Source organism: Lepisosteus platostomus, chromosome 4, assembly GCF_059453375.1.
Source record: "Lepisosteus platostomus isolate fLepPlt1 chromosome 4, fLepPlt1.hap1, whole genome shotgun sequence".
Lineage (NCBI taxonomy): Eukaryota > Metazoa > Chordata > Actinopteri > Semionotiformes > Lepisosteidae > Lepisosteus > Lepisosteus platostomus.
The window spans coordinates 25,651,016-25,666,528 of NC_142614.1; positions in this window are offsets into that span (position 1 = coordinate 25,651,016).

A 15,513-nucleotide genomic window follows, 5' to 3' on the forward strand; every position below is an offset into this window, starting at 1 on the left:
CAGTATATTTCTGTTTTAGTACAGTTGTACATGTACAGTTGAATTTCTGGTTTAGTGGCAGATTTTAATTGGTTTGATTTTAGCATTCCAGAGGGTGAGAGATAAAAGAGATCCTTTGTGACACTTTATGAACATGGTTCATCTATTATTTAGTGAAGATTTTTTTTATCTATTGCCCTGTTATAGGAAGGGTTAGATTTGTTTTCTTCTGTTATTTCTGTTATTCATCTGAGAAACACACATGCAAAATAGACATTGAAGAAATGGCAGATTGTAAAGATACTCTTGGTAACTGTGGTAATAGTTTGCACAAAATGAATTATGCTAAAGGTTGTTTTCCTATTTATGTGCATGTTTAAAATATTCTATTGCTTATTAGTTTCAAACTTGAATCAACCTATTCCACTTGTGGATTGCTTTCAAAGTAAAAACGCAAATGACTTTTTTCTTAAGCAAATTACTCATGGGTGAACAGAAGGAAGGTTACAAATGAGAGAAGGTCAACTGGTCTCAGCTTGGGGTTTCTTTAAAGAAGCCAAGCCAATTTCCACAATCATTTACTTTATATCAGTTATTGTAATGGTACATTGCTCAAAACTGAGGCATTCATGCTTTACTCACAAATGATAAAATGACTGCAAATTGAGCCTATTTGTGAACATGGTGAGTGAGGATGACTTTTCTCGTATTTGCTAATGCGTCTTAGAACACTCAGGGGTTGTATGTAACACTTTATTTGAATTTTGTTGAATAAATTTTTTCATAATCCCTTCATAACAACTACACAGGATGTTATAATCACATGTATAATGCTTCACAGGGACGCATGCTGTATGTATAAGAGATCATTACATTTGTTTTTGCATGGCATCATACCAACCACTTAAAAAAAAAAGTTTCAATATATGTCATGATGGCTTATACACACATTATGTAATTTACATATGTATCTATAAAACATTATGCATGTGATTGTAACATCTTGTGTTGCAGTTACAGTATGAATGGATTATGAAGCCATTATGCAGCAACACTCAAATTAACCATTATTGGTTTTAACATTTAAAAGCATGTAAAACAAATGTACTGGAAGGAACAAAACTCTTTGTACTAACACTAAATACACAACTTCTTCCTAAAATTTAACTATTGATATTTCATAACCAGAAAAAATAAAGGTAGTAGATTAATTAGCCCTGTCACTTACTTAATGTTTTAATAGTTTTTTTAAAGAAAGAAAACTATGTTTTGAAATTTTGAGGAGATGATTCAGTCTGTTTGAGAAATGAGTCAAGTTCAGTTCACTTTATGAACTCAAGTGTGAAAGAAGAGGAACTTTGTTTGGACACAGTACAGAAAAAGGCAACAAAATCCATTTAGAAAATTAGTGCAGAACTTCAGTCAATGCATAAAACTATATTTTGTTGTGATAAATCATGAAAACAACACATATTGTTGAACACAAGGAATTCAATCCACATAAAACACGGAAGTGAAACAATAATACTAGCTCAGTTTCCCTTCAAACTTAATTGGGTATGTTTCTGTGCAAGCACAAATAGCCCACCAATACATTGCAGAAAAGTAAACAAACCAAATTGTGATAGTTTGAGTTGAGCACAGAGTGAACAGAGCCTTATAATATAAGTTATATGTTGCACTGACAAACATAACAACCCCAATGACATGGGTTATTTCTATAAACAATTATTATAGAAAAGGTAGGCAAATCACAGCATATCATGATCGTCGTCATTTAAATACTGACAAGCTCTCAACAAATTTGTTTCCAAGCCAAGAAGAATCTGTCAACAGCATGCTTTTGAGTTTCAAAGTTGGCAAAGACCAACGAGTACTATACAAAGGTCAAAGTTATATAAAAAGGAATATTCTATACAAAGGGACCAGAAAGTCCAAGGAGCTCGTTTAAAAGGAAGTTGAAGGGAACAGGCATGCACACGACCCCACCAGAATTCAGGAAGAACATGTAATATATCTATAAAAACAGAAACACCAAGCACATAAACAGACGACCAAGGACCAATAGAATAATTTGACAGAAATAGTTCATAATCAGTAATTGGTGCAACTAAACCAGTACAGGCGACACAGCAATGGACATATGCCAAGGTACATGCCTTTTCTTATAGCAACATAGTAAACTAGCTTCACACAGGAAGGAAGATTGACACAGACTAGACTGATGTGCTGTTTGACAGGATCCTGTGTTTTGATGTGTGAAAAACTGAACTGTTCCTAGTCCTTGTTCCAAGTTTTACACTGAAATGTTTACTGAACCTGATATCGAGTATTGAGCATAGTGGAAATTCTATCATTCATCATTTTATAGGCTTAATTTAGCTCTTAACAAGAGAAAGAACTGCCTTTAGAAGGACAGCAAAGTACCAATAAATACCACCATCAGAAACAATGCATAGAGTTCGCATGTCAATCAGAAGTAGTTTCAGATTTCAACATAGCAATATGAATGACACAAACAGGTCAACAGGGTGAAAAATAATTAAAATATTTGATTGGACATCAAGATTATATGTCCCCAAACCAAATGAAATGTCAAAAAATGTCTTAACAGCATATCAAAATGAAAAAAGAATAACAGGAAAGATGCTAATAAAACACAACTACAGAAAAAATGTACTTTTGTTTATTATTTGCCAAAGGAGGCCACACCATATCACAAGAAATTGTGTGAAATCTATTTTAGAACAAATTTCAAATATACTGTATATAGTATATACTATATATACTGTATTACTGTACTGTAACTACTGTATAGTACAACATTATTTTGCTGAGGTATTCCTCTATTCTGCTGTAAAAATGCATATTATTTTGAGTTGCAAAATTTCTCACTTTTCTTGGTTTCTGGAAAAGGACAAAAGCTCCTGTATTTTTATGAAAAAAGAAAGAAAATAAAATACAATTCTGTGTTGTGCATGCTCTGACGATAAATCATTGATGAACACAGAACTACCTATCAAATGAACAAATATGTTTTCTGAATGATATGGACTAGATATTTTCCAGTGTATAGCAGTGGGAGGGTGATAAACTTTATAATGTTGACAGTTCTAAAACTGGTAAATGTGCTTCAGCCTTGACCTTTGACCCTGAACTGCCTCCTGTGGCTCTATGCCACTTCCTCAACAGACATTTCTATGGACACATTCCAGTCTGAATGATGACCCCTAATATTTCCCTAAAGGCATGTATTATCTACAGACACAAACCACAGGTCCCGAATGAAATTCGAGCTTACTATAAAATCAGGCATTTCAAAACCTAACTAGCTGTTATTTTTGTATAATCATTTGCAAAAGGGTAAAACTGAACATTAGTGAAAAGAAAGAAGATATGAGTTTTTATTGAAACCTTATAGTAAAAATGTTACTTCTTGCTTTTATTTTCTAGGGCATAAAGTCACCATGCAATCCAAATAAAACATAACATAGGTGTACACACTCATGATAAATACTAGTTCACTGGTTTACATTTAAGGGTTTGGACAACATATCTGAGCAGCGCTGCCTATTATTTATGAATGGAGATGCTGTAGATTGCGTCAGTGATTGCTTTCGGCAACTCTTCTGGGTAGTTCAACAACAATCATGTCCCTTAATCTTAATTTCAGATAGTTTGGAACTGGCTCGAAAATGAAACATAGTTTTTAAAACCCATTAATAACCTTTTGTCAGTGATGTTTTGTGGGGTGATAGCCACCTCCCCCAACTCCCAGCATACAGAGATGAGTGTGTGAGACAGGCAGCTGGGTTTGAAAGATGGTGGCCCAAGGAGCGAGGCGAGACGGGGATTCCCTGGTGCAACTGGCTGATCTAGCTACAGCCCCTGGTCCTTGAGCAGGGCCCTGTTCTTTCTCTCTGGACTGCCCAAGTGATGCCGGTTAGCCCTGCTGGGAACTAGGCTGTTCTGGTTTCTAACTTTGAGAAGCTAATAGCAGTTCAGTTCCAGACGAAAACAGAGAGGTTCAGAAACATGATTAGCTTTAATGCTACATTAGCTTTCTTCAAAAAATGATCGCGATGAAATGTAAATATGCGACACACTTTACAGTTTCTGTAACATCCGACAAGCCGGTCTACCTCTGACTGATTTCCCCCTCACTGTCTGCTTCAGCAAAACAAAAAAACGTCCATCTCTTAGAATACTGTTCATAAACCTATCAGTAAGTAATAAACACTCTTATGAAATGTTCAAAATAAAATGATTGTATTTTCAGCCTCACATAAAAAATTTGGCCTCAAATCCTCAAAAAAGCCTATGGTGCAAGTTACACTCATGCAATAGTAGTCATAACAAAATATTGAAACAGTTTCAAAAGTGGTTACGCCACGAACCCTTTCAAAGCTTCAAAGTACCCAGGTAGTGGTTTTGGAACTACAGTAGATCTACATAAATAACATAATTGCATTTTTCTGATTTTTGACTCTTTTAGTCCGATCAAAAATGTTCTTTTTTTTTCTCACATGTTGTAATCCTCAAGCAGGATTGCTTTAGGACCTGAGAGAAATTCAAAATTTAGTTAAATTCATTAACTCAGTGTTCTACTCAAGCATTTTTCTTCTGACCAAAGATTGTTGTGGATCTCTGAAGTGTACTTCAGTTGAACATGGAAAATACCTCATAGGGGAAGCAGAACAGGGCAAACAAGCCAATTGATTTGCTTGCCGGTGCAGAGGTTAGAGGTATTTTCACTAGTGCATCTCTTCATTGGATAATAGTTGCTTTAGGGTTTAGGCATTCATATGAAGGAAAACAGAGCTTTCACTTTCCGATTATCAAACTTTATTGGGAACCAAAATAAAGAAGAGATTAGAAGAAAAAGAAGAAGAAGAAGAAGAAGAACAGATATTGTGCAACTCTGCATGCTCTCCTCAGCTGTCCACACCACACTTTCCCCTGGGTCACAGATCAAAAGAAACTTCTCTCACACTGAATAAATTACCACAGTAAAAATAGAACCCAAGTAAAAACAAAAAATACAAAATACCGAATATGTTAACGCAAATTAAACATGTTTCACAGGTGGTTCAGCCTCAGCATGACTCGTTAGTGATTGTTTGTGGTATGGAGTTGATCTCCCTGATGGACACGAGCAAATGTGGAAGAGATGAGATGGATCATATAATAATTGCTGCAATCAGCAATAATTGCTAATTGCAGACCACAGGGAGGCCAAGTGTGAAGGTCTGGGCAAGAATGTGTAGTTGTTATAAAAATCCACTTAGTAATTGATGACAACCTTACTAAGGGCTACATTGTTCAATTCTTCAAACCACACCTGCTACTCTTTCTCCAGTCTCATCCTGATATGGCAACATTCCAGCAGGACAATGCTCATCTTCATGCTGCTCCTGGAACAGCCAGGTGTGACATTTATACTGTAGATTTCCTATTCTCCAGACTTGAGCACTACTGAACATTTGTAGGATGAACTGGGACAACATGTCGCATCTGAGTCTCAGAGACTAGTGAAGAAGCCCACACTTGTCCAGGCTCTACAAAATGAATAGGACAGAATTCCACAAGACTGCATCTGTACGTTGCAGATTTGCAGCTTGTAGTGCTTCAGCTGGCCACACACTACTAGACTGAAGCTTTTGCTGTAGCCATCATGTTGACCAATAATAACTATCTGAGGATCATAGAAAGCCTGGACTGAGACAAAAGACAGTTACATCAGGGTGTTTTGCTCATTGTAGCCTGCTGTTGCTGATAAAGTGAGATGTAAGAAGAGGTTTCTGATTTTGTACTTTTTGGTTAACAGTGCTGTAGAATGACTGGTGGTTCTTGTGGATGCTTTCACATGCTCTTCACGATGATCACCATGTCAACAGATTTCCTCTGAGCTGTACAAAGGTTCCACTGGCGATTTGCCTCTTGCTCCCTTGGTTCTCTACAAGTTCATTAGTTCCCTTGAATCGCCAGTTTGTGGCTGTAGATTTAGAATTAGTGTGGCTTTGACCTGTCCGTCTAGCTAGCTATATCTTTCTCATCATGTAGTAACTAAACATCAATCTTTGTACATCTTCACCCAGAACTCTCATACACACACTGTTTCTGTATTGGATAAGGAAAGCCTTCAGTGTATGCCTTTAACACTGCTAGGCTTTGGTGGGAAGAGAAGTCATGTTATTGCTGAATTTGTTTTTAGATGTAGATGAATTGTTCCATGAGTAATAGTAAATCCCACCCAGTTCTTGGGAGATGCTTGCTAAAGAAGGAGGTTTCTTTACAGCTAAAATAACATCGTGCAACATAGCATACTTTGCCAAAAAAATCCTGCCCTTCCAAGTTTTTTCAGCACTCTCTCTCTCTGAGGCCAAACAATTCACTAAAAATATGTTGACTCCATTTTTTCTGCTTCTCCCTCACCTCCTTCTATATCTTCTTCCATTTGCTTTTTAATCATTATGGTTATTTGGGCAGCAGTCCAGATCTTAAGCACTAAGAAGATTTACAGAGGAGAAAAATGAACTCAAGACAGTTCTGAAATCAAAACAAATAATGCACTCAAATCACCGCAGATGTCAAATTGCTTATCTTATTAGTTTAACACTGTGCAGCTGTGAACCTTTTCAGAACCCTGCAAGCACATACAGTATCTGCTAAGGATGTGATCCTGGCTGAGCTGAAAAGCACACTTGCTAATTTAAGCTCACCATATACCAGTGTGATGGAGTGATGGCTGTGGATGTAGTCAATCAATCATTTGATGATTTTGAAGGTTAAAGGTCAGTAGTTGTACAGCTACTGTAATTGTCAGATAACATGCATTTAGGTTCACATGGCCTAAGACCTGAAAGTTCTCAAATTCAAAATTCAGTGTGAATGCTTGACATTCAGGAGAATGGCACTTAGGAAGTAAAAGCTTTAAATAAAGCATACATCTTGTCAAACATGTATTGAAAAACAATGCACCAGGGATTTTAGATCTCTCTGTAAAAACAAAGCAACTGTGAATTACTCATAGACCCTTAAACTGCATTGTGCTTCCTATTGTGTTGTTTTTACTGGAAATCAAGAACTGTTCTAGGTGATCTTATTTTAAAATACATTCTATAGACAAAGCTGCAAAACAAATGCACTTTTCCAGTAAACCTAAGAGATTAACTTAGCTAAGAAAATGCACAAAGAGACCAACAGGGACCAAAGGAAAACCTTTTCAGTTCAAAATAATTCTGTATCTTTGTTTCAGTTGTACAGTACAGTTCAATACATTTTCAGAGGACTGGTGATGCTTCCTGTGGTGCGATGGAGGAATCTGGGATGGAGGAAAGCAATGAAAGGAGAAACAAGAAGATAAAAGTCTGTGTGCGGTTTACTATAATATTATAAATACTATATTTCATAGAGTGTCTTCCATGTTACATCATCTAAAGGCATTGTACAATAACATAGTAAATAATAAAATACTATTGACAGACATATACCAATTGTTACATTACATTACACTGAACTAAATTCCATATGGGTGGCATGGTTATGCAGTGGTCAGCCTTGTAGTGCTGGGGCCCTGGGTTCAACTCCTGAGGTGCTATCTGCGTGACGTTTGCATGTTCAATCCATGATAGTGTGAGTGCACCACCGGGTGCTCCATTTTCCTCCCACAGTCTACAGACACAGTGATAGGTTAATTGGCTTTAGTGAAAATGGGCCCAGGTGTGATTGTGTGCGTGTCTTCCCTCCGATGGACTGGCATATTGTTCAGGGTGTACCCTGCCTTGTGCCTGTTGTTCTCCGGGATAGTTTCTGGTACTGTATTGGGTAAAGCAGTGAGAAAATGGATGGATTGAAGAAAGCTGTATGACTGTAAAAGTGAGTTTTAAGAAAGGATTAGAAAGAACTGACTGCCTGTCAGGATCGCCGGGGCAGTCATACGTTTGGGCTGTGGTCCAGGCCCAACCACCCAAACTCCTTCACTCAGCCTGTGTGGCGGGCACAGTCAGAGCCTCAGCCTGGATTCAGTGTGCTTCTTGTCTGAGCCTGCTTAGCCCACACACCAAGCAGGCGACCCTAACACGCCCTGTGGTTCTCTGCCTCTAGCTAATCAGAGTGCCCCTGTTTGCTGTTATCGCAGATCCAGTTTGACAGGGGCATGTCTTTGCATGAAATCAGGTAAGAAATTAACTGATGCTGTGGGATCTATGCAGTCTCTTCCTCTAACTCCTCCTTCTGGAGAACCTCAGTAACCGAACCACCACTTCTAGTTCAGTGCTTAGCATGTTTACCCCACCTTAAAAGGGTGTTTTTGAGCACAGTCCTGTGGTCATGTAATTCTTATTGGAGGAAAGAAAAATAAGGAATATTGAAAGGTTGAAGAGACGTGGAGAAATGTAGAGCTGCAGTGTTTTAAATGCATAGAACAGGTTGCTGTTCCCAAAGGAAAATAGCAGTGCTCATTGACATATGAATCCTGACTTGAATGCTTATCCAAATTCCAGGATCATTACTTATCAAACAAATGTTTGACACATTTTCAGATTCAGATGCAAAATGTTCTGTTGTGTCCATATTTTATACACGTGACTATGCATAAAGTGACATACATTCGGCCATCATCACCATATAACAGCTGTCACACCTATGAAGCATGTGACCCAATGATAACATATACCATACCAAATAAATAAACAAGACCAAGAACAGAACCTTGTGGGAAACAAGATGTGACTAATTATGCAAGGGAGCCTATAATGCAGCAGCACAGTAAATTATAATGTAGCTTGGTTTACATTTTTCATGTACTGATATTGAATTTAAACAGCTGTAATAAATTGTAGAAAACAGTGCTCTAGGATAAATTTTACTTTCTTCACTAAATTTCCTGAAGAACATTGACCTTGTGACTGTCAGTGCATTATTTTAGATTGCTGGTACTGGTTGAAGACAAATATCCTTTCATTTACATTCAAGTTTATGTCCAGGTGGGTCAAAGCTGACTGATTTACCAAGAGCAATGTTTTGATGAGACTTCTCCATTTGTACTTGAAACTAAACAACCTAAAATGGGTGGAACTACAAAGTGTAACTGAGTCCTCAAAAAATGGATCAGGGCCACTCATAGAAGAAAATAAAATGGATTAGGAAAGCAAATCTCAATATATTCACCTGTTGTTGCAAACGTTAACAAAGTTAAGCCAGCTCTTGTTGATCCGAACAAGTCCAATATGTGTCCTTGTATGCATTTGTCTTTTGCATTTGAAAATTAAGATTCCTGAAAAATGAGGCAGAAACAATAACAAAATAACTTTGGAGGAACCAATAAAACAGATTTCTGATATTGTGGCCTGTATACAAACACCATTGCTGCAGACAAGTTAGAAATTAATTTCAGTGCTATATGGAACATTCAAATTATTAAAAAGTTAATACCAGGGACATGAATGCCTGAACTGCTATGGACTACAGTCTATTTGGTAGTGAAGGTCATGTCATTCTCTCTACAGGTCTTGGTAAAATTCAGCAGAGCCAATAGTGATGCTACTATTGGGTTACAATAAAATCCCCATAGTTTTTATACCAAAGCTTGTCTAAATATTTGCTTAAGTACAATCTTATTTGAAAAAAAATAGTTCAAATAACCTGGTTTCATGATCACATGGTTTAAATGACCAAATGTCACATGGTTACAACCCACTGTTTCAAATGACTTTGCTCCTCTTGCTTATCAGCATATCTTGTGAGATATGATTCATTTACCCCACTGCTTGAAAGTTTTTTTTCTTTGGTTGGGCCATTGAACTGCTGCAGGTTTTGTTATGTGTCTTGTCCCTATCATGAAAGGACAAGAATAATTTTGCCACATTTTATTCTTTGAATTCCTTTTCTCCTGGGGGCAAATATTCACATCCTGCCTAGTCTACACTGGTACAATCCAGCTTTTACCCATTTCTTCATTAGTGTGATTCCTCCTATTGTTGAGCAGGTCTGTGGAAGTCGGGTAGCTCTGGTTTCTTTGTACTTCTGTTTGCAGCTTCTGTTTTCCAGGGAACAAGCTCTGGCTTGCCGAGCATAATGGTTTCTCCAAGACGCTACGGCTTGCAGAGAAAGGACAAGTGTGCACAAATTCCAGAACAAAGGTGTATTCTTGCAGCTGGATGATCACTATAGTGGCACTTTTTACAAAATAAATCACCCTCATAGTAGTACCATATTTAAAAAATCATAATGCAGCTACACAATAAATTACAAGCCTCATCTATTTTTCATACTGTATACTGTAATTAAGGATGTTCCAGTACATAGTAAGGCCTTTCAACTTCCTGCACTGTTACTCAATAAAAATGGGAGTTTACCTTTCATACAGAAGTACTAAACCAAGGGGATCCCACAGTTCCGGTTTCTTTGAATACTGAAGAAACAAACAAAACTCTTACGATGAACTATTTCAGTTAAACAAAGTTGCTTTTCTTCAGCTTCTGCATTGCTTACCCGCATACTTGGCAAGGTTTCAGATGTTTAAACCTTAAAATAAATAAAGTTTGAGTGTTGTCAGTAATTACACCATCTTAGCATCAAACAGGTGAAATGCAATGTTTAAGTCAAAGGACAAGATTTAAAACCCCTTCAGTTCAGACCTAAATTACACATCTCCTAAATGATTTCATAAATTACATTAAGATTTGGATTGTATTTTAGGAATTTTTGATCATGGACATTTCTTTCATCATTTGTGTCATATTAGTTGGGGCATGAGGGACTAAGTCTCATAGAGCCCAACATGTGGAAGTGTTGCTTGGGATTTCACAGGGAAGAGTAGCTAATTGATCTGGAAACCTGCATGATCCAGTGATTCCCATTCCAAGATAAGGTTGTTATAATTAGGAACTTTTTTGAAGACTTACTGTGGCCCTAAATGTAGAACATACTGACATTTTCCCTCTTCCTTTTACTGTCCTTTATCTTGGATGGGCTCAGTAGCAGTGGATGCACACCAGGTGTGCCAGCTCTCCACTTGCATGGCTGTTTTTCTGGAAAGTGTCCTCCATTACTGTCCAGCAGTACTGTCTGCTCCAGCGCTATTTTGTTTCTTGTTGCTATTTAGGGCACAGTTTTTACAGGGTGCGTATCTGGACACATGTTGTGTCTTTTAAAGCAAGACTTTTTCAAGTAAAACAGAAATGTTAAACGTAAGTATTAGACTTTTTTAGTATTTAGTATTTAATATTCCAATTGTTCATTTTTAAACTCCTATTTAAACTATTAAATACAAGGGAAGACCTGATTTTATTTACCTTGATCACATTCACTGAGAAGCTTGAACAAATGCAGGTTTGATACTGCTGGAATGGCAAATGTTTTGCTTAGACCATATAAACTGTCAAATGAAACTTTATAAGGTGGCAATGGCCTGTGTTGTTTGCAAAACATCTACTATTTTGTGCTAAAGAAGACAGGTTACATACTACTGTAAATAAAATAAGTATTTTCTTGACATTCTTGTTTTGTTTTTGCTGCACTATAAACACAGGGAAATTAATTACACATTAGTCACATTGCAAAAGATCAGAAGATACTGACACCTGTTATGCAGTTGTTATATCAGATGCAGACAGAAAGAGAATTGCTTTGTTTGCTGTTCTCTCAGTTGATTTAGTGAAGTTGTAGTGCAATATGGAACTGACAGTAAATCTATAAACATACTACAAAATACAAAAATGTGTATTTTACAATTTATGTAGGTAAACTGAGTATGAACTGATAATAGCTTTCAAATATATTACGATATTTAGCTATTTATTCAAGCTTTTTGTAGTGTTTGACATACGTTATATTTCACCACATTATATGATGCTGTCCCTTCACATTATATAATGTCCCTGAACATAAGTCATTTCCAAAGGGAAGGGTGTACTATGATGTTATTTAAAACACTTTTTAATTTGCAATTTATTTTTGAATTGGTCAGTCTGTTTAAATATCAATCAAATTAACTTGATCCTTACCAGCTTCAGACTCTACTTTAATAATTGCCTTTATCCAAGGCTATGAGCAGAGCATTGTTGGTTTGCTTTGTAACATCGTCAAACACCGTGAAGTATCTGACATCAGTCAGCTCTTGCTGCTATGTGTGTTTTATGAGCAAATTGATATGTGACCTAGTTTTTTACTGAATTTTAGAAGATATTCCTTCAATGAAACAATACTGTTAGAGCTTGACCTTTTTTGGGCAGCGGTTGTGAAGTTATGATGATGAGCAGTTCATAAGGTGAACTACACAATTTTCACTGGATGGGCAGAAATAAACAGTGAGGTTTTAAGAAGGTGTCAGATTTGTCTGTTATGAAGTAGAAGGAGACAGATGATGGAGGTAGGCCTTTTCTCCTCCAAACCTCTATGGTCCTTGGCGAATTGCAGTGCATGTTAAAGCAAGTTGCCAAAATACTTAAAATGACTATCAGGATTCCCCAAGTGGTTTCTGACTGTTGGCAAAGCATTGTCAGGGAGGGCAGGGCCCTGTCCCTCTTAGCTTTTGGTGAAACAGCCTGCACGTTTGCACTAATGTGAGATAGACAGCTCCCTCAGACCTGTACCTGCTTGCCTGCAGGCCACTGTTGAGTTTAGAGTGTTTGAAAAGATGAATACATCTAACGGCTTGTGCTGGAGAAGCACATCCTCAAGTCTTCAGTCTCTCCATGGAGAAGGGGCGGGGGGGGGGCAAAGTTGTAAAGCTATGTTTTAACAAACTGGCCATTTTTAATCGGGTGGGTACATATCCAACCAATAACAATTGACAGTTTCAATTACAAAATAAATTTTTACTAACTCTGATTGTAGATTCTGCAACCACATCTACTCACCGTGTTGGGGAAGACTGACTCCTAGATTGAGCTGCTCTCCACAGCCACTGAACCTTTGATGAAAGGGACAAGATGCAGTGTCTCTTATCCCAGGTTTGCTCAGGCACAGGGAACATTGCCAGTAGATTGCTCAGCTTAGGTGATGGTTGTGACCAGTTTTTCCTGCAGTGTTCAAAACAGGAAGATTTTAGCATATTTTTCTCTTTAGAGTGAGTCCAGTGAAACACAGCTAAGAAACATCTTGACTGGAGAGATAACTTTTGCCTTCCCCTTGGCTGAACGCCAAGGCCTTCTGCTCTACAACAGCGTGGTTTTGCATTCTACAAAAGCACTGTCTGTAAACCAACTGTCTGACCCGACTGTGGGGCTGAATCCAAAACCTGGCCTGCTGTTTACGACAAAATGATCCCTTTGTTCCTTTCATATGAATCTTACATCTATCAGCAAAAAGAAAAAAGCCCAGCAAAGAGGAGAGGAATAATACTTTGTAATGCTTGATGTACTTTTCACTCCTAGCTTCAACTCTGGTGTTAGTAAATTTCCCCTGAAGAAAAAAAACTATAATTATGTCCTTACTAGATATATTATTTCCTTACTAGAAATATTAGACATAAATATGTATATCTATATCCTAGATATATTACTATACTTTAGTTCAGGTGGGTAGCTGCGTCAGCAAGCATAGGCTGCAAAGGAACAAGTAATAGGTTTATTCCATGCTGAAAAAAAGAAGAAAGAGAACACAACGTTTCGGCTGTGGAGCCTTCTTCAGGTGTGAGAGAGACAGGGCAGTAGGCAAAGGTAAAGTAGCGGGAGAACAAAGGTTGGGAGGGAGGTGGAGTGAGAGGCGGGAGCAGGGGACAGAAAGAGAGGCCAATCAAGAGTTGTGAAGTCAGAATGGGTGCAGAGAGGTGTGAAATGAAACTTCCAATGAATGGAGAAAATTTAAAAGAACAGTAGTCTGTCGTTAAGGGAAGGGAGAATGCATGATCCTAGCTGCAGTATATTTTTAGTTTCGGTGGTTTTTCTGATGTATGAGTTAGGAAAACCGTCTTTGAGAACACAGACGGAGAGATTAGAGTGGTCGTGGCCGTCAGAGGTGAAATGAGAAACAATGGGCTTGGAGAGATCTTTAATCTTCACAGCCCTGACGTGTTCTCTGAAGCGGTCTCTGAGTCTCCTTCCTGTTTCTCCAATGTAGATGGCTGGGCATTTACTGCAAGAGATACAGTAAATAAGGTTGCTGGAGGTACAAGATGCTGTCTGGGTGATCCGGAATTGTCCTGAGGGGCCTTGAATGAGTGTGGTGGTGGCTGTGTACTTGCAGGAGATACAGCGAGCTCTGTTGCAAGGGAAAGTGCCTGGTGTGGATGGTTGTTGAGGGCAGTCAAGGGAGCTGTGAACAAGGAGGTTACGCAGATTAGGTGGTCAGCGATATGAGATGATAGGGCGATCAGAAAAGAGGGCCCCAATGGAGGGATCATCCTGTAGGATGGAAAAGTTGTGGTTAATGGTCCTGTTAGGGTGGTAAGGAAGCACCAAAGGAATGTGGTTGTTACGGTGGGAGTTCCTGATCGGGTTGATGGTCCGGGGGGTGTTTTTGGCTTGGGCAAGGGCCCTGTCAATCACACTGCTGGGGTATCCTCTGTTGATGAAAAATGAGTACATTTCGAGGGCTTGGTTCTCGAAGTTGATGTCGTCGCTGCATAATCGTCGTAACCTAAGGAACTGTGAAAAGGGAAGAGAGTTTTTAGTGTGGTTGGGGTGAAATGAGCTGTACAGGAGGTAGCTGTGTAAACCCGTGGGTTTGTAATAAACTGAAGTGGACAGTCGGGGGTAGTTGATAGAGAAGTTGATGTCTAGAAATGGAAGAGTAGTGGAAGTAGTAGTAGTAGGAGTAGTGGTTTCCACTACTCTTCCGTTTCTAGACATCAACTTCTCTATTAACTACAGTTTATTACAAACCCACGGATTCACACAGCTACCTCCTGTACAGCTCATTTCACCCCAACCACACTAAAAACTCTCTTCCCTTTTCACAGTTCTCAACCTTATTAAACAGTACTCATTGTTGTGGTGTACACACCGAAGGCAATGTACTGAAGGCTAAACTAAAGAGCATCAGGTGCTAATGTTTTATTTAGAGTAACATCTGCTGCTTCAGTCTTCAGAATAATGAGATCTTAAATATTTCTCCATGGGATCAATTAAGTTTTTAACATTTTACAACACACGAAAGCTTTGAAATCCTGCTGCATATAGTTTAAATATTAATGGTATCAATTAAAAAAAGGGTAAAAGCTCTTGTTGTTTTAGTCTAAAACAATGGAAAGTTAAGTTTGAAATAATAGTTGTAGTATCCATATTGTGAAAAATCTTTCTTGACAGAGTACATACTGTACAAAACACTGGGTGTCATTTTAAACTCTGCAAAAACAATGGGCCCACAGATAAATTCAAGTTTGAAATTGAAGTTGGGTATTTTAAGTTTGAAGGTCAATAGGCAAACACAACCCACCCAACATTAAAATGTGGTTGTATTTTTTGTGTGTGTGTGGGAACTACATCACAGGCTAAAATTCCTTCAAAGCACAACTGCCACTGATGCTGAATTATAAAAAAAGTAATTTGTGGTAAGAAGTACAGCAAAATGTAAACTAAAATTGTATTT